The sequence below is a fragment of the Amblyraja radiata genome, chromosome 11 (genome assembly GCF_010909765.2).
Source record: "Amblyraja radiata isolate CabotCenter1 chromosome 11, sAmbRad1.1.pri, whole genome shotgun sequence".
NCBI lineage: Eukaryota > Metazoa > Chordata > Chondrichthyes > Rajiformes > Rajidae > Amblyraja > Amblyraja radiata.
The window spans coordinates 29291564-29317038 of record NC_045966.1 but is presented as its reverse complement, the minus strand read 5'-3'; the positions used below and the strand labels follow the sequence as shown (position 1 = coordinate 29317038).

Genomic DNA, 25475 nt, shown 5'->3' with positions numbered 1-25475 from the left:
CACCGCGCCGCGCCATTGGCTGAGGAGCCCAGTGCATTGTGACGTGCTGCTCCAGACGAGTCCCCCCGCCGCGCTGCGCGAGTCCCGGATCCGCGCGTTCGAAACGGACACGAGCCGGAAAAAGCCGCGAGGCCGCGAGCGAGGGAGTCGCAGCAGCAGCAGCGTCGCCGGTGAGTGAACGAGCGGCCGGGCGGGGGAGGGGCGAGGCCCGGCGGCAGCGGCGGCCCCCGAGCGCCCGCTTGTCAGCCCACACGGGCCTTTGATCGGTGGGGGATGGGACGGGGCAGCGGTTAACCGGCGGTTTGACGCGTCCCGCTGGCCGAGGAGGTGGATAGATAACGGTCTGGCCGGACGGTGGGCCGTGCCCGCTGGCGCCTGCCCCCCCCCCCCCCCCACCCCCCACCCCACATGTCCGGGCAGTGAGGGGTTGGAGCTGCCCGAGGATCTGCGTGGCGGCCCGGGGCTTGGGGGCGGCGGCCCGGGCGCTAGGGGTCGCATCCCGCCCGTCTCGGCCCGGCACCCAGCCCCGCCACACGGGGCGGAGGAGGAATACGCGGCCTTGCAGGCAGCTTCCCACCCCCGGCAATAAAAAAAAGTTTGTCAGCCGCCATCCCACTTGGTTCATTGTAGAGCCGCACCCCGCCAACATTAACTCACGGTTCCCCGCGTATCCTTCTGAAAGCTGGCATAAGAAGAAGATGGTTGTCACAGGAATTGTTGGTCAGTCGCTGGGTCTTGTTAAAGGGATTAGGAGGAGGTAAACGTTTCCAGTTTCCTCTACTGCGGCTTCTGATATTGCATTTCAACCGTTTGTACTTTTTTTTTCCATTTTGATTTACACTTTTAAATTACACTTTTGTCGCCATAAGAAACTGCAGATACTGGAATCTTGAGCAAAATACTGTGTTTGAATAACTCAGCCGGTCAAGCAGCATCTATGGAGAGAATGGACAGACCCTTTCCCTCTACAGATCCAGCCTGACACGCTATGAGGCTCTAGCCTTTTTACATCCTTTATGTCACTTGTTTATAATTGATTGATTATTCATCTGATCCCTTCAAATTTGCTTCACCTTTGTGCCTGGTTCTTCGTCAAGGCTTTCCAACTTTTGCAGTAAGTGGGTATTCTGCAGCAGAATTGCTGAGAGTTGTTAAATGAGTTGTCTTCCCATCCCTATGATAGAAGTTTTTACCTTTTATTTTTCCTCTCATTATGTGGACAAATCAAATTTTCCTTCTTCTGGAGTTGGTTTCCAAAATATTATAGAAAATAACACGGAACAGCACAGGAACATCTTCGGCCCACAATGTCAATGCCAGGTTAAACTAATCTCTGCTTACACGTAATTCCATTCCCTGCATATCCATGTGCCAATTTAAAAGCCTCTTAAATGCCATTATCATATATGACTCTACCACCATCCCAGGCAGTGTGTTTCTGTCACCCAGCACTTTCTGTGTAAACAAAACTTGCCCTACACATCTCTTTTAAAATTTGCCCTCTCTTAAAGTTATGCCCTGTCATCTTTGACATTTCCTGGAGAAAATATTTTGATTGTCCACCCTATCTATGTCTCTCAAAAACTCACAGAAAATATATATATTTAGATCAATTGAATATATCATTCTGTCTTTTTGATGTGCATTACATTACAGTCAAGATATTAGGAAGTGAATGGATGATCAACAAATCTCAAATGCAAAATTACAGCTCTAATGATGTAGTGGTTCTGGGAAGATTTTTTATGCAGCTATTTTTTCTTTTTCTTTTTTACATTGGCAAGAAAGTAAGGTGGCAGGAAAACTATAAATCTTGTAGCTTTCTTGCTTGTAATACATTTTCAAACCTGTAAAAGTAAAAATGGTAGATCAAATTGGCATCTGGTGCAGTTGTGTTACTAGTTTATATAACAAACTAGATTGAACATGGTCAGCATGGATTTATGAAAGAGAAGTCATGCTTAACACATGTCCTGGAGTTTTTTGAGAATTTAACAAGTGGAATACATAACATAGTAAAGGGCTGGACTCTGTGGAGTGTTGTAGACCAGAGCGATCTAGGAGTGCAGGTACATAGTTCCTTGAAAGTGGTGTCACAGGTAGATAAGGTGTTCAAGAAGGTTTGGTCTTCATCTGTCAGAGTATTGAGTATCAAAGTTGGGAGGTCATGTTGCAGTTGTACAAGACATTGGTGAGGCCACATTTAGATATTGTGTTCATCTTTGGTTACCCTATTATAGGAAAGATGTTGTTAAGCTGGAAAGTGTGCAGAGAAGATTTATGAGGATGTTGCTAGGACTCAAGGGCTGAGCTATAGGGTAGGCTAGGACTTTGTCTTGGAGCACATGAGGATGAGCGATGAGAATCTAAAGGGGCTGTCCCACTGAGGCTACCTAATCTGCGAGTTTAGAAGAGTTTGCCCTCGACTCAAACTCGCAGCATGGTTGACACGTGGTCCTAGGAGGTCCTATGAGGTCACTGAAACTCTCCTTCATGCTTGAGGGAAGTTCCCGCATACTCTCGACCTCAGTTTGGTTGAGGAAAATTCTTCAGCATGTTGAAAAAATTTCCGTGAGTAAAAATTGGTCGGCATGGTTCTTTTGAATTCGTAGTGCAGTGGAATGGGGTCGTTTATGTCGTTACAGGCAGTAGAGGGCAGCCGTAGGCAGTCTCCTTTGCTGACCGGGCATTTTAATTGGCTCATTGGAGTTTTCAGGACCAGGGAAAAATGCCCGCTAAACTTTATTATAAGTTGTCTGACTTCTTAAAAGTCTCCCCCCCCCCCCTCTCCCCCTCCCCCCCCCCCCCCCTTCCCCTCCTCTCTCTCTCCCCCTCTTCCCCTCCCCCCCCCTCCCTCCCTCTCTTCCCTCTCCCCCCCCCCCTCCCCCCCCCTCCCTCTTCCCTCCCCCCCCTCTTCCCTCCCCCCCTCTTCCCTCCCCCCCCTCTTCCCTCCCCCCCCCCCACTCGCCTCCCCCCCCCTCTTCCCTCCCCCCCCCCTCCCCCTCCCCCCCCTCTTCCCTCCCCCCCCTTCCCTCCCCCCTCTTCCCTCTTCCCTCTCCCCCCCTCCCCCTCTCCCCCCCTCTTCCCTCTCCCCCCCTCTTCCCTCTCCCCCCCTCTTCCCTCTCCCCCCCTCTTCCCTCTCCCCCCCTCTTCCCTCTCCCCCCCTCTTCCCTCTCCCCCCCTCTTCCCTCTCCCCCTCTCTTCCCTCCCCCCCTCTCTTCCCTCCCCCCCCCTCTCTTCCCTCCCCCCCTCTCTTCCCCCCTCCCTCTTCCCTCCCCCCTCCCATCTCTTCCCTCCCCCCTCCCCTCTCTTCCCAGCCTAACATGAATGAGTAAGAGTTTGTTCATCTTGGTAAAGAGGAGAAATAAATTATCTACATGGTGATAGTCTGGTAAAAAAGGGAAATGTTAAAAGACTCCAATCTCTAAAGAGCAAGCTTTCGTGCTGTAGCAAATGGAATATTGGCATTCATTTCAAATGGATTTGAGTAATGTAAGGAGGATATGTAGGGCATTTATGAGAACCCATCTGGAATTCTGTGTGCAGTTATGATCTCATTACCTGAGGAAAAATGTCCTTCATATGAAGGAAGTGCAATGAGGGTTTGCCAGACTGATTTTTAAGATTGCAAAATTAATGTATCAGAGAGTAGGTCAGCTATGCCTATTTTCACTGGAATAAAGAATGATGAGAGGGGAGCACATAGAAACCAATAAAACGCTTAACAGGATTAGACAGAGTAAATATGGGGGGGGCATTCAAAATGGATGGAGAGTCGAGCCAGATGTTAAGCTTCAGAAAGTAAAGTACACCATTTACAACAGATCAGAGAATTTATTTCACCCACAGAAAGCAGGCAATGAAGGCCATATCATTAAATATATTCAAACGTAAGGTAGATATATTAATGCCAAAGGGATATGGTGATAAGTTAGGACCAGGGTACTGAAGTGGATGATCAGTCATGATTATGTAAAATCATGGAGATGGGCTGAATGACCCTACTGCTGTTTTCTATTTTTTGATTAAAAACCACTAACCTCGATTGTAAATCCAAATCTGTGGAACTCTATATTGTAAATCCATCTTGATCTTTGTCTGAAGCAGTTTAAGCTCAACAGTAAGTAAAGAACATGAAACTCTATAAAACACACTTCCTGCTATCACTTGTGTAGGAAAGAACTGCAGATGCTGGTTTAAATCGAAGGTAGACACAAAATGCTGGAGTAACTCAGTGGGACAGGTAGCATCTCTGGGGAGAAGGAATGGGTAACATTTCGGGTCGAGAAACTGAAGAAGGGTCTCGACCTGAAACGTCACCTATTCCTTCTCTCCAGAGATACCTGTCCCGCTGAGATGCTCCAGCATTTTGTGTCTTCCTGCTATCATTTGTCATGTTGGTTCCAACTTGATATTATTATGAAGAGGTTCTCCCAAAAAATCTATGACTAGATGAAGCATAAGATAGACAAAAATGCTGGAGAAACTCAGCGGGTGAGGCAGCATCTATGGAGCGAAGGAATAGGTGACGTTTCGGGTCGAGACCCTTCATCAAACTGATATAGGGGTGGGGGGTGGGAAGAAGAAAGGAAGAGGCGGAGACAATGGGCTGAGGGAGAGCTGGGAAGGGGAGGGGAAAGAGGGAGAAAGCAAGGACTACCTGAAATTGGAGAAGTCAGTGTTCATTCCGCTGGGGTGTAAACTACCCAAGCAAAATATGAGGTGCTGCTCCTCCAATTTACGGCGGAACTCACTCTGGCCATAGAGGAGGCATAGGACTGAAAGGTCGGATTCAGAATGGGAGGGGGAGTTGAAGTGCAGAGCCACCGGGAGTCAAGGTTGGTTATTGCGAACTGAGCCGAGGTGTTGGCGAAGCGATTGCCAAGCCTATGCTTGGTCTCACTGATGTAGAGCAGCTGATACCTAGAGCAGCAGATGCAATAGATGAGGTTGGAGGAGGTGCAGGTGAACCTCTGCCGCACCTGCAAAGACTGCTTGGGTCCTTGGTTGGAGTCAAGGGGGGAGGTAAAGCGACAAGTGTAGCATTTCCTGCGGTTGAAGCATAAAATCCTTTTTATCCTTCCAAGTCAATTTGGTTGAGGTAATGTGAGGACAGTAAAATTCTTGACTATTTAACACTTTTGCTGTGGGGCTGTTCTTTCTAAACTTTCTTTAAACATTCTTGGTTGGAATAATTTTCTTACAATGTGCAAGTCAAGATAATGGATTAGCCAATGCAATGTTACTAACTGCAAAATAATAACAGGAGCTAATAAAAAACGTAGCATTCCTGGAAAGTTTTTGACGCTATCATTTTTATGAAATTTAACAAGTGTGTTAAAGAAAATAATTGTTTTGATTGTTAGATATTGGGATTTGCCTGATATCAATATGACCAAATTGCATGGATGAGAGATTTTGTAACACTTTAATGGAATCGGGTAATTACACCTCACTTGTAAAATGATAACATATAGTTTATTCACAGATCCAATGTTACCTATTTTGAGCAGATAGACAGATGTACTTGTGGGATTGAGTTTTAGAGCAGAAAGAAGGTTAAGAGTTGTTAGTGTGATTATTTCTGCCAATATTTATACCCTTCTGCTGCTTGTTGGAATGTTCAATATGTCACCACCAAATTGTACATGACAACCAAACAACAATGTTAATTCTTAATGATGCATCAAATCAAAATGATTGTTGCAGTTTTTAAGATGCCTAAATGCTCCTGTTATCTGATGACGTTGTTTCATCCAGAGCTGATGCCTAAAAGTGTTGTCCCATTTATTTATAATCCATTTATGGTCTAATCATTTGGTCAGGAGCTGCTTTGTTTTGTTTGCCTAGTTAATTATTTATCATGTATTGCCTGTTTTGATCGTAAATCCTTAACCTCTTACAAATTGATTCTAATAATCTTTTTTATTTTGAGAGCAAAAAGTAAAAACTGCCAAAGCTGGAAATGAGAAATTAAAAATTAAAAATGTTAGAAATATTCAGCAAGGTCAGATAACATTTATGGTGAGAGAAACACTTATTTTGATGATGTTCCATCATTTCTGCGCATCGAATGCTTATTATATTGCCCTCGTGATATTCAGTTTTGCAAACCAACTAATATATCGACGACTATTTAGTACTGGAAACTAAAGACAAACTTCTATGCAATTATTTTATTACAAAAAATAATATTTTCCAATATTTTAATAATAACTGTGTTGCCAAATATCCAGAAAGGCAGATCATTTAACTAATCCGTAGTGGTGGGCATCTGAGTTGCTATTTTATGCTTTTGCGTATATTTAGAGATTCATTATTTAATACCAAGAGTTCTGTTCCATCATAACAATCCCCTATTTCATTTGGCTTCACTTGTTCTATGGATTCAGTATCTTAGGGTAATGAAACTAAGGTTTTGTACATTTCTTCGCCATTTTTCAGAATGCATTATTACCTTTCAACATTTGATACTATTTAGGAATTTAGTCAGAAGTTTGGGGTAGTTATTTTAAAATGTGTGTACAGTACTGGACTTATTAAGTTCCTTCTGAATATTATATGTTCTTCCATTCTTAGAAAAGGCTTAGTCCAGTATAGTTTTGATCCTGCCAAAATAGGCGTGATTTTGCAGTGTACTTTTTAGACTGATGTTTGGGTACGTTAAGCTCTGCAAAACAGTATAATGCCACTGACCTAGCAGATCATTAATACTAATAGGCTGTATAAATTATTTTCATTTTGCCACAGTTGGATTTAATACAATTGCCTAAAACGGGACGCATACGATCCTTGCTTTTTATGTGTAAATCGCATTTTAAAAAGTTTCATTTTGCATATTTTGAAGCTATTGCTGCCTTAAGTATTGCTCATTGGGAAATTGCGCATGGCACCTGCATGATTCATCTTCACTCAGATGTAATTTACTGTGGTTTCATGAGAGATGACAGGGCTCGAAATTAACGGTTGCCCGGGTGCCAATGACCACCCAAAGTGCTGCCGGGCAACCTAAATGCCGAGTCGTTTTGCCCGGCTTGGCACTGCAGATACTAGTTTATACCGAAGATAGACACAAAAAACTGGAGTAACTCAGCGGGTCAGGGAGCATCTCTGGAGAAAAGGAACATGACGTTTTGTGTCGGCGATGGCTGTAATTCGTGGGAAAGATGCTAGGTGCGGCATAACGGAGGGTCGGAGTGAATGATGGTCCCCGCACAGCAGCAGCGGCGGCGGTGGCTCCATCTCCTCCTCCTCCTCCCGCACACCGCCCTCCCTGATAGCGGCCGCTGCCTGCCACTCTGCCAACGGCGCTTTCAAAACAAACCATCTCGCACGCCAAGGCCAGGAGGAAGGGGGAGGCCTCCTTCCGCCATCTGAAGCAGCTGCACCGCTCGACCCCGCACCTTCTTGTTGGTTGGCGGAGGAAGGGAGGCGGTGGCGAGGGGAACCCAACTGCCTCCCCCATTAGTGGCACTTGGCGGTGGACAGGGACGGCCAAGGCAGCGATGATGTCGGTGTTGTCCGAGGAGCGCTGACCTTCCTTCCCACCTCCCCTGCCCCTCTCCCTCTCCCCCTCCCTCTCCCTCTCCCCCTCCCTCTCCCCCTCCCTCTCTCCCTCCCTCTCTCCCTCCCCCTCTCTCCCTCTCCTCTTCTCTCTCTCCCCCTCCACCCCCCTTATCCTGAGACCCCTCTCCATCCTGCACTGATCCCATTCCTGCCTCTATTCAGTACTCACTGACATCCCGTGTACTCCCCTCCTCATCTACCCCCCCCCCCCCCATTTATTCATCCTGCACTGATCTCCCCATCCACCTTGCATTGATTCTCCTGCCACTCCCCATCAATCCGTCACTGGTACCCCAATTCATCCTGTACTGACCCCCCTTCCCAGCCATCCTGCACTGCTCCCCATCCATCCTGCACTGCTCCCCATCCATCCTGCACTGCTCCCCATCCATCCTGCACTGCCCCCATCCATCTTGCACTGCTCCCCCCTCCCATCCATCCTGCACTGCTCCTCCCATCCATCCTGCACTGCTCCCCCCATCCATCCTGTATTGATCCCCCCCATTCATCCCGTACTGCCCCCCCCTCCATTTATCCTGCACCGATTTCCCCCCCCCCCCATCTATCCTGTACTGATCTCCCCAATCATCTTTTACTGAGCCCCCCATTCATCCTGTACTGATCCCCTCATTCATCCTGTAGCGTTCACCATCCATCCTGTACTGATTCCCCACCCATTCATCCTGTAGTGATCCCCCATCCATCCTGTAGTAACCCCCCCCCCCATCCACCCTGTAGTGAACCACCCATTCATCCTGCACAGACCCTCCGATCCACACTCTACTGAACCCCCCCCCATTCATCCTGCACTGATCCCCCCCCCATTCATCCTGCGCTGATCCCCCCATCCATCCTGCGCTGATCCCCCCCCCCCCATTCATCCTGCGCTGATCCCCCCATCCATCCTGCGCTGATCCCCCCCATCCATCCTGCGCTGATCCCCCCCCCCCATTCATCCTGCGCTGACCCCCCCCCATCCATCCTGTACTGATTCCCCCATTCAAGAAGAATAGGGGGATCAGTCTGAAGAAGGGTCTCGACCTGAAACGTTGCCTATTTCCTTCGCTCCAAAGATGCTGCCTCACCTGCTGAGTTTCTCCCCCCCCCCCCTCCCGACCCTATTGTGCTGGAAATGTCTTCAGAGTGAACATTGACTATGTTTGATAATGGCATGCAATCAAATGTGTTTTAATTCCCAATGTTATTATTGGTTTTAATCCATAAAAATTGATTAATTAAATTGTGAACACGTGAAACATTAAAAGCACAGTGTTCGATTGTCTCTGCTACCGTTGACACGTTATTACATAATTCACGGCAAATCAATGCTCTTAATATGGAATATCAGTACTGTTGTTATTTAATGAGAAACATTCACAACTATACGTTGGATTTATCCAGGTTTTACTTCTACTGTCAGTCATATACATCACAAATTTGGTCAGGAGATATTTCAGTTGAAATTTTAACGTTAATTCTGAAATGGGAATGATGGAAACAGCTTTATCAACAATTTTTTTTAAATCTGGTGCTTACAAACTGGGCATCTTCATTGCTGTTCACAACACGTACATCTAATCGGAATGCCTGGTAATGTGGCGGCTTGACACCTTTAAATATATTACCAAAAGAACATTTGCTGCATTAATGTCCTTTGACCATCTCTTGTCAGTTAGTGTAATGTTTAACCTGTCAGATTGGTATAGTTGGTTTTAACAGCTATTATCATAAAATGCCTTTAGAAAATTCCTTGCAACCTGTATATTTTGTTTTGAATAAATTATATGGGAAGCGAGAGTGTTTCTGTACCATTAGCAATAACGACCCATGCTATGGCCATGTCATGATAATTTTCGGTCCTTCACAGAAAACATGCTTGCATCAATCTGTAGTGTGCATGGTTAAGCATATATGTTATCATGGTCCAGGATTTATTGACACAGGTTGATCATACGCTGAATAATCCAACCACATTTTTGTTTGGAAGTGGAAAGAACTAATAGAAATTGCATTAATTGCAACGTGTAAAAAGAGTTGAGATACTGTATTATAATTTTGCTGCATGTCATTGTGGTATATATCATGTCTTGATTGGTGAATATGTTTAGTTTGTGACTTTATTTGAAACAGAAATAATACGTGAATGCTTCATTGAGCATAATTCCGACTGGAGACTACGCACTTCGTCCGAGCACATTATCGTACGCGTCATGCAAGCCATCTTAAATGACCACCTAAACTGTCATTTGGCAACCTAAAAAGCTACCTAAGTTGCCCGGCTGGCAACAGGGAAAAAAAGTTAAGCAAGAGCCCTGGATGAAATCATCAACATTAATTGCTTACCAGTCAGAAATTGAATCAAAAAGTTGTGATTTTTAAATCTTTGTTTTACTTCAAACACGAAATATATGATGCTGAAAATAGTGACTCGTGCGATTTAAATGGTCTCGGTGGGCCATCATTTTTTTACTTTTTAAACTCCCTGCCAATCATTTTAATGTATTAAAAATCTCACTACTGCATAGATGGAAATGTCTGCATTGTTAATTTAATTTCACAGGTCCTTAAACTGTCCCCATATTTGTCACATCTGCTTCATGTGTCTCCTCCCAGTGTCCCTTCACTTTTTCCCATATCCACATATTTAGTGATGTTGACTTGTTTCCCATGTGTTAACACTGCAAAGACGAGACCTGCTTAATCGTATAAATTTTATTTTAGAATTTCTGGAAAGGAAGAAACAGTAACAATTATTTTAAAGCAAGGTTGTTCTAACTTCAAAACAATTTCTAGACAGATATCCTGTTTTAATTCTTAAAATGTGAGAAACTTCAAGAAATTGTTTTCCACGATTGTTTATTCATTTAAATGTTACTGTACTAATAAGAAAATTATGCTTGTTTATTAAATGTTGTTTCTTTGTTTTACTGGACAGTATGTAAAAGTCTCCCAGTTCCTGATGAGAATAGAACTTGGGCTTATCCATCTGTTTCCAAATCCTGTGACTCCTCACGCATTCCTACATTTATTAACTTTCATCCCATAATTAATGCAATTTGGCCATACCCAAATTCTTGGAGAGAGGTTAATAAAGCAAAAAGCAATTTAATCTGTCGTGTGCCGGGGTAGCAGGGCGAAGGTCGTGGACGCCAACAGAATCAACAAGCCCATCAGGAAGGCATGCTCTGTCCTTGGAGTGGAGTTGGATTAATCGGAGGTGATCTTGGAGGGGAGGATGCTCCTCAAACTGTGGAGCATCTTGGATAATACAGCTCACCCCCTCCATGACACTGGTCAACCTGAAGAGCACCTTCAGCAACAGACTGGTTCCAACAAGATACAGGAGATCCTTATTCCCTGTGGCTATCAAACTATACAACACCTCCCCCTTCTGTCGTGGGGTAGACTGACTCCCCTTCCTTCCGCCCCCCCTAATCTTTGCACATCCCCAATCCTGGACTTTTCACGTGTCACTTTGATTTCACGTTTCATGTATCTTGTTGTGTTTTATGACTGTTGGCAGACCAATTTCCCTTCTGGAATAATTACAGTTCTGTCGTATACCTACTGAAGTAATCATAATTTTTGCTTGGTGTGCTTTTGGGCTACAGACAACCAAAATGCTTTAATGATTTAATTGGTTCAATTCCTGCCCAATCTTTAACAATTTGTTCTTTACATAAATCTTTAGACATTCATTTAGTGCCACCTGTTAATTCTTTTTTTCGGTAGTTAAATTGTAAAAACAAAATGTAAGCTAATGGCTATAATTGTGGTGTAGATTTCACATTTGTTAGCGTTTTACCTGTGAAGTTTAGATGAATCATAATGGGTAGGGAACTTATTGCATAAACAAACCTTTTCTACAAAGATAGACACAAAATGCTGGAGTAACTCAGCGGGACGGACAACATCTCTGGAGAAGGAATGGGTGACGTTTCGGATCGAGACCCTTGAGTCTCGACCTGAAACGTCACCCATTCCTTCTCTCCAGAGATGCTGCTTGTTCCAGCATTTTGTGTCTATCTTTGATTTAAACCAGCATCTGCAGTTCCTTCTTAAACTTGATCTACTATTGCTAATAGATTGTTATTAAATTATGAATTATAAGAATGTCATGTAATGCTAGCTTTAATTATATTTTTAATATGATTTGTTATCCATGACTATATTTAAGTGCAAAAGATTAGTACATATATACACATACACGCCCAAACCCAACCCCCCCCTCCCCCCGCCCCCACCTTCTCAAAATGCTCTGCAGATCGGAACGTCACCGGAGGTCACAGCCGGTCACCGGCTTGAACATGGCGGCGGCAGTTATTGTCGCGCGGGGCACTATTCCCTCTGGGAAACCTGAAATTCCTCCGTTGATCGCAGGGACACTGGGAATAGTCACGCGAGAGCTGTCGAGGCTCTCGACGTCGCCCGAGGTCGGCCCCGTCAGGTCCGAGTTCTGGTTCTCCCTCTCTCTCCCCATCCTCCTTCCCTCTCTCCCTCCCTCCCTCCCGCTGCAAACCTATCGTGCTGCCAGTCGCGCCTCTCGCAAGTCCTTTGATATATTCCTTGCAACCCCGCCCCTCTCTCTCTCTCTCCCCTCCTCTCTCTCTCCCCCACCTCTCCCTCTCTCTCCTCCTGTTTCCACCCCCTCCGTGTCGTCCCCCCCAGTTCCACCCCGTCACCCCCCCTTCCCCCCCTCCATGTCCCTCCCTTATCCCCCCCTCCCTGTCCCCCCCCTCCCTGTGCCCCCCCCCCCCCCCCCCCTCCTCCCTGTGTCCTCCCCCCCCTCCCTGTGTCACCCCCCCCCTCCCGGTCTCCCCCCCCCCTCCCGGTTCTCCCCCCCCCCTCCCGGTTCTCCCCCCCCCCCTCCCGGTTCTCCCCCCCCCCTCCCGGTTCTCCCCCCCCCTCCCGGTTCTCCCCCCCCTCCCCTCCCGGTTCTCCCCCCCCCCCGCCCTCCCGGTTCTCCCCCCCTCCCTCCCGGTTCTCCCCCCCCTCCCTGTTCCCCCCCTTCCCTGCCCCCCCCTCCCTGTAGCCCCCCACTCCCTGTTCCCCCCCCCCCTCCTTGTTCCCCTCCCGCCCCCCCCCCCCCACTCCCTGTCCCCCCCCCCTCCCTGTGGCCGGAGAGCGGGTGCCGGCGGCCTGGGACACGGACGGCGGGTGGAGAGAGATAGAGAGGGGGGGGAACAGAGAGGGGGGCCCGCTCAGAGTTGAACAGCAGGTGTCCCGGGTGCTTGCCAAGCCGTGCAAAATGGCACGGCTTTTAGGTTGCCCGGCGGGACTTTAGATGGCCATTAGCACCCGGGCAACCGTAATTTCAAGCCCTGCTTTAATATCCAAGAAAGTATGAAGAGTTGCACTTTGGGAGCTCGAATGTAAGAGAAAGGACACAGTTAATGGCAAGACCTTTAACATCATTGATGCTGAGCGGGATCTTGAGCTTTAAATCCATACGTCACTGAAAGTGGTAATGCGAGTCGATAGGGTGGTAAACACGAGTATGGTATGCTTGCCTTCATTGATCAGGGCATTGAGTACAAGAGTTAGGAAAGTCATAATGCATGTGTCTGAAGAGTTTGGTTAGGCCGCATTTGGAGTTTTGCATACTGTTTTGGTCGTCCCATTTGGTCGTCTGCACAAGGATGTAGAGGCTATGAGGGAGGGGGCGGCGGGGGGGGGGGGGGTGGCAAAAGAGGGTACGATCTAGAACTAGAGTAGAGAGGCTTGGATTGTTTTTTTTCTGGAGAACTGGAGGTTGAGGGTAGATCCAATCGAAGTATATAAAGTTATGAGAGGCATAGATAGGGTAGATTGTCAGAACCTTCTTCACGGGGTTGGAATTGTTAAAGACTAGAATGCATAGCTTTAAAGTGAGAGGGACAACGTTTTAAAGACTACTAGTGGGGCCATCACCCTTTTACAGACACACTGTAGGGGTACTGTTGGAGGCAGGTAGGATAGTGGCATTTAAGAGGTTTTTCAATAGATATGGAAATGCAGAGAATGGAGCGATACGGATCATGTGCAGGCTGATGAGATTAGTTTATATTGGCATCATGTTTGGCACAGACATTGTGGGTTGAAGAATCTGTTTCTGTGCTGTACTGTTCTGTTTTCCTTTTGGCTGCTCTGAACAGGTTGCATCGTTCTCTTTTAATACTTTTCGTCTTTGGTCATACGATATTTAGCCCTGTTCATATTCTTACTGTGTTTCAAATGAGCATGTTCTCAAATGTTGTATGTACATTTCTATTTATTTATGCGTGTCCTCCTTGAAACGCACTAGCCCTAATGTACAGAAAACACTGTTCCGTATCTTATTCTCCTTTGCACCAAGCCCACCACGTTTCACCCTCTTCAAAGTGTACGTCTTTTTCTTGATTTTCTTTATACACAGAGCTCTGGTTAGATCAGGGAAAATGACTGAAAAAACTGATTTCCACAAAATATATTTTGTTTAATATTCAGTGGTAGCAGAATGCAACCAAAGTGAAAAGGCAAATAATTTGTCTGTGCCACATAAAGTATTAAACATCTTTCTGCAGTTAGGAAATTTACTTTGTAAATGTCGTGTGGTGGAGTGGGGGGGAATGAAGGATAACAAGAGCTGATTAGGGTCACCTCCTTTAAAAAGGAATTTTAATTAATGTAATACTGCCAATTAGCAGTGCTGGCTCGAAGGGCCGAATGGCCTACTCCTGCACCTATTGTCTATAGTGTCTTTGCTGTTACTCATTTATAGCAAATAAGGTAACAGATTTAATGCAGCAGACTTTTAACCCATCAAAAGCTATGAAATAAATGAAAAGCTTGTTTAAATTGAGTGGGGGGAAATCTTGACCACACATGCTATACCATGTTTTTTTGTTCTGCATGAGGCATGATTTAGGTTAAGTTGCTCATGGAAAAGCAGCACCTCTGACAGTGCAGCATTCTATCCGTACAACATTGAAGTATCAATCTAAATTGTCTTTGGAGAGGTTTGAATTCTCAATCTTCTTGCTGTGCTACTTTGAAAGATTAATATTCTGTGCACAAACATGTGGGTTTTGAGAACAATTAAGGGTTTAGTCCACTATGTTCTGGAGTTTCTAGAATAATCTGGAAAGCATGTACAAGTTTAATCATTGAATTCTGCCCTATCCTCACTTGATCCCTACTGCTGTACTACTTATTGGGTTAACTACATTTTCAAAAATCATCTCAATTTCAATAATGGCAAGTTTAGTTTAGACCCTTCAGCCCACCAAGTCCATGCTAACCAACAATCATATGCTAACCATATACCAGTTCTATCCTGCACACTAGGGATAATTTACAGAAGATATTTAACCTATAAACCTGCACATCTTTGGAATATGAGAGGAAACTGGAGAAAGCCCACAGGGAGAATGTAAAAACTGTACACCTGTGGTCAGGGTCGAACCCGGGTCACAGGCGCTGTAAGGCAGCACTGTGTCTGCTTCGATCAGAATTATTACTTTTGCCTGCTGTAGTTTAATTTCTAATGCATTCAAACCAGAATAATCACCACATGGTAACATTGACATTACGTTTTTTTAGCTCCTATTTCTTTTACTTCTAAACTAATTTTCAACTCTTGCATAAATCCACAATCAGGATCACAGTTTTTTTTTTCCCCGCCGATCCAATTTTAAATGCATTTTTTCAGCCCTGAGGTTAAAGGTGTAGGAGTACATTAAACATTTCCACACATTTAAGTTGGTTTATGTACTCCCAGCTGTATTGCTTCTATATATGGTTCTAGTCCATACAACATCACTTCTTTCCAGTAATAACATTAGCTGTTTTCCAGGAACTTCTCAGATTCCATTTAAAGTTTTTGAGCCATGTCACCCGAACATCATGTTCACAGCACAGAGAGGGCAACTTGTTGAACATACAGTGCCCTCCATAATGTTTGGGACAAAAACCCATCATTTATTTATTTGCCTCAGTACTCCACATTTTGAGATTTGTAATAGAAAAAAGGATCACATGTGGTTAAAGTGCACATTGTCAGATTTTATAAAAGGGTATGAGGACCAAAGTTGTGCCAATAAAAGTCCAAGAAGCCATCATGAGACTGAGAAACAAGAATCAAACTGTTAGAGACATCAACCAAACCTTAGGCTTACCAAAGTCAACTGTTTGGAACATCATTAAGAAGAAAGAGAGCACTGGTGAGCTTACTCATCGCAAATGGACTGGGAGGCCAAGGAGGACCTCCACAGCTGATGGCAGAATAATTCTCTCTATAATAAAGAAAAATCCCCAAACAGCTGTCTGACAGATCAGAAACACTCTTCAGGAGTCAGGTGTGGATTTGTTAATGACCACTGTCCGCAGAAGACTTCATGAACAGAAATACAGAGGCTATTCTGCAAGATGCAAATCACTGATTAGCCGCAAAAATAGGATGACCAGGTTATAGTTTGTCAAGAAGTACTTAAAAGAGCAACTACAGTTCTGGAAAAAGGTCTTGTGGACAGATGAGACAACTATTAACTTATATCAGAGTGATGGCAAGAGCAAAGTATGGAGGAGAGAAGGAACTGCCCAATATCCAAAGCATATCACCTCATCTGTGAAACATGGTGGTGGGGGTGTTATGGCCTGGGCATGTATGCAATGCTCTCACTTAAGATGGCTTGCATGACGCGTGCGATAATGTGCTCGGACGAAGTGCGTAGTTACCAGTTGGAATTATACTCAATGAAACATTCACATATTATTTCTGCTTCAAATAAAGTCACAAACTAAACATTCACCAATCAAGACATGATATATCCCACAATGACATGCAGCAAAATTATAAGGCAGTATCTCAACTCTTTTTACACATTGCAATTAATGCAATTTCTATTAGTTCTTTCCACTTCCAAACAAAAATGTGGTTGAATTATTTAGCGTATGATCAACCTGTGTCAATAAATCCTGGACCATGGTAACATATATGCGTACGTATAGTTGTGAATGTTGCTCATTAAATAACTGATATTCCATATTAAGAGCATTGATTTGCCGTTAAAATGAATTCTGTAATAATGTGTCAACGGTAGCAGTGACAATCGAACACTGCGGTTTTAATGTTTCACGTGTTCACAATTTAATTAATCCATCTTTATGGATTAAAACAAATAATAACATTGGGAATTAAAACATATTTTATTGCATTCCGTTATCAAACATAGTCAATGTTCGCTCTGAAGACATTTCCAGGACAATAGGGTCAGGGAGGGAGGGGGGGTGTGAATCAGTGCGGGGTAGATAGATGGCGGGGGGGGGGGTGGGGGGTGGTGGTTAGAAGGCAGTCGGTGCAGAATGGATGGATTGAGGCAGGTGAATTAGTACATGTTGGTTGGAGTAGGTAAAATTGTGAGCAGAGAGCACGGGGGATGTCAGTGATGTTGAATGGGGGGGTTCAGTACGGGATGGATGGGGTAGACAAAAGTGCTGGAGAAACTTAGCGGGTGAGGCAGCATCTATGGAGCAAAGGAAATAGGCAACGTTTGGGGTCAAGACCCTTCTTCAGACTGCTCCCCCCCCCCCCATTCTTCTTGAATGGGAGGATCAGTACAGGATGGATGGGGGGGAGATCAGCGCAGGATGAATGGGGGGGGGGGGGGTCAGTACAGTGTGGATCGGAGGGTCTGTGCAGAATGAATGGGATTAACTACAGGATGAATGAGGGGAAGGTGCAGGATAAATGGAGGGTGGGTCAGTACGGGATGAATGCGTGGATTAGTACAGGATGGATGGGGGATCAGTACAGGATGGATGGAGGAGAGTGCAGGATGGATGGGAAAGGGGTAAGTACAGGGTGAATTGGGGAACCAGTGCAGGATGAATAGATTGGGGGGGGGGGGAGATGGGGAGGGGAGCACAGGGGATGTCAGTGAAGACTGAATAGAGGCGGCAATTGATGATCAGTGCTAGATGTAGAGGAGGGGTCCCAGGATAAGGGGGGGGGGGGTGGAGGGGGTGTACGAGAGAGAGAGAGAGAGAGAGAGAGAAGGGGGGCGAGGTGTGGAGGAAGGAGGGTCAGCGCTCCTCGGACAACATCGCCCCGCTGCCTTGGCCGTTGGGAACTCCTCGCCACCGCCTCCCTCCTCCGCCAGCCAACGGGGCCGAGCGGTGCAGCTCAAAGATCCTATAGCTATAGGGTCAGCTGCTTCAGAAGTGTCGGAGCGAATGACGGGCGCTGAACAGCGAGCGACAGCGGCTTCATCTCCTCCTCCCGCACCCCGCCCGCCCTGATAAGGGCCGCTGCTTGCAAACCCGCACTTTCAATACAAACCCACCCACACGCCAAGGCCTCCCCCTGCCTCCCTCCTCCTGGCCTCGGCGTGCGGTAGGGTTTGTATTGAAAGCGCGGGTTTGCAAGCAGCGGCCCTTATCAGGGCGGGCGGGAGGAGGAGGAGATGGAGCCGCTGTCGCTCGCAGTTTAGCGCCCGTCATTCGCTGCGACCCTTCCTCACCCCGCACCTAGTATCTTTCCCACGCAATACAGCCGTCACCGCCGACACAAAATGTTGCGTTCCTTTTGTCCAGAGATGCTGCCTGACCCGCGGAGTTACTCCAGTTTTTTGTGTCTATCTTCGGTACAAACCAGTATCCGGTTGCCAAGTTGGGGAATATTACTTGGTGTTTAGTTGCCCGGCGGCGCTTTGAGTGGTCAGTGGCACCCGGGCAACCGTTAATTTCGAGCCCTGTCCATAGATGCATAGAAACTCACCCGCTCTTCATCATTTTTGTCTATCCATTCACACAAGTTCTGTTATCCCACTTTCCTCACCCACTTTCCTACACATTAGGGGCAATTTTACAGAGACAAGTTAACCTACAAAGCCAATGCGTCTTTGGGATGTGGGAGGAAACCCACACGCTTGCAGGGAGAATGCAAATTCAACACACACAGTGCCCGAGGACGGGATCGAACACAGATCTCTGGCGTGTGAGGCAGCAAGTCCACCAGCTGCGCCACTATATTTTGTTTTCCAACACACACAAAATTATACGTTGATAACTTTGGTTACTAAAAAAAAGGAAACTATCCATTTTCACTCTTAAATCTCTAAGTGACGCTATGTCTCCCTTTAAAGCTACTGTTTGTTTTAATTCAGTTCAAGACTATGGGACAGTACATTGACCATAAAGTTGCTGCCTAAAAGTGCCAGAGACCCGGAATTGATCCTGAATATGGGTGCTTTGATTGCATGGGTTTTCTCCGGGTGCTCTTGTTTCCTTCCACATTTCAAAGGTGTGCAGGGACCTTTTTCAGACCCAACCCAAATTGTAATATTCTCCTTTTGTCCAGAAATTCTGGCTGGCCTGTTGAGTTACTCCAGATTTTTGTGTCTTATCTTCAGTTTAAACCAGCATCTGCAGTTCCTTCCTACACACACAATACTATACGATAGAACTTTATTAATCCCAGGAGGGAAATTGTGTGTGTGTGTATATATATTACACGCGCACGCACACGCCAAGCCGGGCAAAATGGCACAGCTTTTAGGTTGCCCAGCGGGACTTTAGGTCGCCATAGGCACCCGAGCAACCATTAATTTTGAGTCCTACAGTCAGAGAAAGTAAGTCCATGAATGATGGAATTATGTAATTCCAGACAGGAAGGCATTACAACGGGTGGTGAAAACTGCTCAGTACATCATCGGTGCCCCGCTCCCTGCCATGGATGCCCTCCACCGAAAACGGTGTCTGAGACGGGCCGGGAAGATCATCAAAGACTCCTCCCACCCCAACCATGGACTGTTTGCCCTCCTCCCATCAGGGAGGCAGTACAGGAGCCTCAGGTCTCGTACTAGTAGGATGAGGAACAGCTTCTACAACAACACTATCACACTGCTGAACTCTGAGTCCCGCCGATAGATTTCTCCAGTCTCTCCGTCCACATTGTTTGCTTACTCTGTATTTTTATTTCTATATTGCACTATTACTACGGACTGACGCTAAACTGCATTTCGTTGTACCCATACTTGTATTTGTGCAATGACATTAAAGTTGAATTGAATTGAATCTCAATCTTACAAATTTGAACTTTTCAGATGAAGAGTAGTATGGTGAAGATAGGCGGTGAAAATAGTGACAGTACAGAAGTGTGAAAACGCATACATCCAGATTCGGGGACAGTTTCTTCCCAGCTGTTATCAGGCAACTGAATCATCCTATTAACAACTGAGAGCGGTCCTGAGCCACTCTCTACCTTACTAGAGTCTCTCGGACTATCTTTAATCAGACTTTACTGTATTTTATCTTGCACTAAAAATTATTCACTTTATCATATATCTGTGCATTGTGGATGGCTCCATTGTAATCATGAATAGTCTTTCCTCTGACTGGTTAGTATGCAACAAAAGCTTTTCACTGTACCTCAGTAAACTAAACTGTACTACTAAACTATATATATTAAACTGTTCAATGTGATAAATGCACCGTGGTCTAGCTGGTGAAGCTGCTGCCTCATAGTGCCAGAGCCCTGAGTTTAATCCAGACCTCGGGTGTTGTCTGTGTGGAGTTTGCACGTTCTCCCTGTGACCATCTGGATTTCTCTGGGTTCTGCCCACGTCCCAACGATGTGCGGAACTGGTGTGAGCATATGATCAATGGTCTGTGTGGACTGTGTGCCAAAGGGCCTGTTCCCATGCTGCATCATTCAATCATTTGTGGATTATATTAGATCTCCAGGGTCTTCCTTGAGTAGCACAAGCTAGGGAAATCAGTAGGTGGGGTGAAGCATTGCTCAGAAGGAATTGGTCGCAAAACTTATTTATGGAGGCTGTGCGAAAGGGAAGTTTTGGAAGTTAAGGGCAGCAGAGATGACAGCTAATAATGATGGGTAAATTGAAACCAATCCAGGAAATAGGACAAATGGCAGAACAAAGAGTCTGAAAAAGGTTCTCGACCCGAAACGTCACTCATTCCTTCTATCCAGAGATGCTGCCTGTCCTGCTGAGTTACTCCAACATTTTGTGTCTACCAACAGTTTAAACCTTTGGATTTGGAAACCAAAGAAGTAGCTAAAGCAATAGGAGCCAGTGAAAGAATTGTGCAGATGTAACCAGTAAACAAGCATGTTGTGAAACTGACCTGCTAGTTTTGTTTCTTCAGTATATTGTCCCTTCCCCCCCCCCCCCCCCCCCCCCCCCCCCCCCCCCCCAAATCAAGGGTTCCCAACCTGTGGTAAATTTCGCCTACCTAGGGGTACATTTGTTGATTCTGGATTTGTACATTTTTTTTCATTGACTGGCTGTGTTTGGATCTGGTATGCCAGTGTATCTGTTCATCATTAGTTGTTCATAAATAAGTGAAATAACATTGTTATGTGCTATTAAAGTTGCCAGGGATAAACGGGACAAAAACAATTGGGACCCTAAATGAACAGATTAACTTTCAGCTCCTGTTCATTCGCAGATGAGGGGGACCGTGGTGCTGGGATCCTTAACAAATTGTGTCTGTGTCACACCTTCATCTGCTGTAGACTGTGGTGAAGCATTATGATTCATTTGTTTGTTGTCACAGCTGTAAGAACACCAATGACTTGTGACGAATATGGGATGTGTAATCTTGGGTTTGGCACAAACACTGGAGTTATTTTTACCTAGACTGAGATTGCTCATTTGAAATTTAATCTACGCACTGCATCAGCTGACTGCATTTAAAAAAAAAAAAAACAACCATTAGAGGTTATCAAATTGAAACAGTTTAAGTTTAATCGTGAGAAATAAATGTTTAGAATTAGTAATAATAACTGCTCTTGCAATAAAATGAAAATATATAATATCTGGAAAATGTATTAATAGGTTTGACTTCATTTCAATTTAAATTCAGATTGTTTGACTTGATTTTTTTTCCCCAAATAGTTCTCGGAAATCAATGAGTTGTTTTTAAAACAATAGTATTTGATATCTTGATGGCTCAATGGACTGATTTGAAAAGATGTTTACACACTTGGTGAAATAAACAGCAGCACAGCCCTCTTCTGAGAGTAAATGTGAGTTGTATCAGAAATTAAAAGGGAACAACTAATTAGGAACAAATTAGAAACTAAATTGTATTTAGTTTCCAATTTGTTAACCCTAATTATTTTTAATTTTATTACACATCATTGTTATAAATTACCAAAGGTGTAAATGTTGCAGATCAGTTGTTAAGAGTAAATGTTGTTATCCTTGGTGTTTTCAGCTTTAATTGAATCCATGGTCTCGTGATCACGTGTAAAAGAATGGGAAAATAAGAGTGCAGAAATATACAGAAAAAAATCAAAACGTACTGGTATTTTATGTAGTATAACAAAAGGCCTTGTATACTACCCAATTAAGTCAAATTAGAGTGCCTGTTTCACATACTAAATGCAATAATATTTCACTTTTCAGAAATACCCAAAATGCTGTAGTAACACGACAGACAGCATCTGTGGAGAAAATGGATAGGTGACATCTTCGGTTGGGACCAGCTCCCCCCCCCCCCCATACCCCCATTATTTTGGATCTTTCCGACTGCTTCAGCTCCTAGATTCATTGTGAATTATCTAGGCATTCATTAGCTTTAATTAAACAAATCCTGGGATTGCATGCAATTGAAATATTTTTGTTTAATGCTTGAATTTAATATTTTGCTGAATCCGATCTATTATAAGCTGAATAATATTAAATCAAAATCCCTGTGCTAAAAGTTAAAATGTTCAAAAGAACTTCAAGATATTTCAGTTTTACTACATTCGCCTCTTTAAGATTGCAGTAACAATTTTATTTTCACAATGTGTGTTTCAAACACCCTGAAATAGTCAGATTATTTTTAATATAATCTAGTGGCTAGTTTTTTGGAAGGATGTTTACCTTGGAGGTATTATAGAGACTTATCCAATTAGGAAAGCTGATGAAATCTCAGGTAATTTAAAGCGTAGGTCCCTTATGTAGGGAGCAAACAACATAATTAAAAATAACCAAAAATGAGATGCATAATAACTAAAGTTTGGAGGAAATGCAGATTTTTATTTTAGTCTTGTATGTTTTTGATCTGAGCGTTTATATTTTTTTTAAATTCATCAACCAAGGAGGTTGTGTTCCTGATTGAAATTTTTTTTAAATTGCTTCACACAATTGTTTGTGGTTGCACAAGATGCTATTATTCTCAGGAACTATTTAGTAATAACCCAAGAGAAAATTGCTTGGTGATATTTGTTTTGAAACAATAGCTGCAATTCCTTTGCCAATATTTGTATAGGGCGGTTGCACGACAGTCGAGGTCACAACCCGTGACCCGTACTGTTGCCACGCAACGCCAACTGGAGTACATGCGATGAACTACAGATAAGCACTTACCATGGCTTCCAGCGTAGCGGACCTGTTAAAAGCCGCCAAATTTGTCAATTTGTGCGCTGTAAATAATTGTGGAAATCGGGGCAACCGTGAGAGACATTTATCCCATTTCAGAATTCCAAAAGTGAGGAGAAATGATGGGAGAGAGAAGCTGCCGTCTAGAGCAGCGGATGCAGTAGATGAGGTTGGAGGAGATACAGGTGAACCTTTGTCGCACCTGGAACGACTGCTTGGGTCCTTGAATGGAGTCGAGGGGGGAGGTGATGGGACAGATGTTGCATTTCTTGCGATTGCAATGGAAAGTGCCCGGGGAGGGGGTGGTACGGGAGGGAAGGGAAGAATTGACAAGGGAGTTGCGGAGGGAGCGGTCTTTGCGGAAGGCAGACATGGGGGGAGATGGGAAGATGTGGCGAGTGGTGTGGTCACGTTGGAGGTGGCGGAAATCGCGGAGGATTATTTGTTGTATTTGCCGGCTGGTGGGGTGAAAGGTGAGGACTAGGGGGACTCTGCCCTTGTTGCGGGGATGGGGAGAGAGAGCAGTGTTGCGGGGTATGGACGAGACCCTGGTGCGAGCCTCATCTATGGTGGAGGATGGGAATCCCCGTTCCCTGAAGATGTCAGCTGATTTACATCGGTGAGACTAATAATAATAATGCATTTTATTTGCTGGCGCCTTTCTGGACACCCAAGGACACCTTACAGGACATAAAATCACAATACATTTATCAATATTAAAATCAAGTTGATTAAGCGGAGGTTGGGTGATCGTTTCGCCGAACACCTCCGTACAGTCCGCAATAACCTACCTGAACTCCCGGTGGCTCAGCACTTCAACTCCCCCTCCCATTCCCAATCCGACCTCTCTGTCCTGGGTCTCCTCCATTGCCAGAGTAAGCAACACCGGAAATTGGAGGAACAGCACCTCATATTCCGCCTGGGTTGCTTGCGTCCGGATGGCATGAACATTGAATTCTCCCAATTTTGCTAGCCCTTGCTGTCTCCTCCCCTTCCTTAACCCTCGAGCTGTCTCCTCCCATCCCCCCGCCCTCGGGCTCCTCCTCCTCCCTTTTTCCTTCCTTCTCCCCCCCACCCCCCATCAGTCTGAAGAAGGGTTTTGGCCCGAAACGTCACCTATTTCCTACGCTCCATAGATGCTGCTGCACCCGCTGAGTTTCTCCAGCATTTTTGTGTACCTTCAACCACTTTAGCTGTTGTTGTCCCTTCAGCTGTCGATTCTCTCTACCATCATTTCTCCTCACCTTTGGAATTCTGAAGTAGGATAAATGTCTCTCCCGGTTACCCCGATTTCCACAATTATTTACAGCACAAAAATTGACAATTTCGGTGTTTTTTAACAGGTAACATGTTTCGTGTGTTAACAGTGTATGCCGAGGCTGCCGTGTCCTCCAGACGGATTGAGCTGCTCCGTGCGTCACGCCCTTTGACCCAAAGACTTTACGTGCAACCCCCCCTATGGTATTAGAAATGACAAATCCTTTTTACTGGGTGTTCTTTTGCTATTTCTGCTGTCATCCGGTTGGTCTTTTAACTCATTCCTTCATTGTTGTGCTGGGTAGTTGTTGAAAACTTGGTCAATGAATTGTGTACCAATTGAAGGATCTATATTACAAAAGCAGTGATTGGGTTTGAAAGGACTGCAGATGGTAGAATAATTCACTAAGTCAGTCAGCATCTGTGTAGTTAAAAGATTCAAGTTGACATTTCTGGCCAAGACCCTGCATTGGTTCTGGAAAGTTTGCCAGTATCTTGTTGTACAAAGAGAAGTAAGATAGAGGGTGGCAGGTTGGAACCGGGTGAGGGAGGGGCCAATGGGATTGGATGAATAAAGAGAGAAGAAAACTAGTTGGCTCTCTCTCACACTCTCGGTTGTCCATCGTTTTCTTTACTTTTTGTTCATTTATTACCTTCCAGCTACCACCTACCTGTGTCTGACCCACACCTTTTTGTACTGCTGTATACTAGCAATCTTTCCTATTCCCTTTCAATCCTGATGGCAAAGTTTCAACCCAAAGCGCCTACTTGCACAAATGCTGCTTAACTCAATGAGTATATCAAGCATCATGGTTTTGTTCTGTAAGGGGATTATTTACTCATTCCGGTGATCAATTGCTGGTGTACCTTCATAAAGGCACAAAATTAACTTTCCTACTTTCAAGATTTATGCACTTCCGACAGTTTAATTTAAATTGGGCTTTTTTCTAATGCCTGTGATATTAGGTTTAACCTAGCTAGAAAACTCCATATAGGTTTGAGTTGATCAAGATGTTTTAGTTAAGAACTTTGACACTCATCTGCTCTGTAGACTCAAAGGACAGTCAGCATCATCCTGTCCAGTGAAAACAAAACGTCTACACCAGCCAACGATTAGTTTATTTTAGGGATACAGTGTGGAAGGCCCTTCGGCCTGCTGAGTCCATGCTGAGCAACGATCACTAGTTCTATCCTGCACACAAGGGACAATTTACAAAAGCCAATTAACCTACAAATCTGCATGTCTTTAGAATGTGGGAGGAAACCGGAACGCCCAGAGAAACCCCACGCGGTCACAGGGAG

General features: G+C 44.9%; 1 protein-coding gene across 1 annotated transcript in view; it reads left to right on the top strand.

Moving 5' to 3' along the window:
* Positions 1-25: 25 nt before the first annotated feature.
* LOC116978466 (uncharacterized protein KIAA0232-like) overlaps positions 26-25475 on the top strand; it is a 69370-nt gene continuing 43920 nt past the window's right edge. The window contains exon 1 of the mRNA XM_033029619.1: positions 26-170. The gene's annotated coding sequence lies outside the window, so the exon portion shown is untranslated. The remainder of the gene's footprint in view (positions 171-25475) is intronic.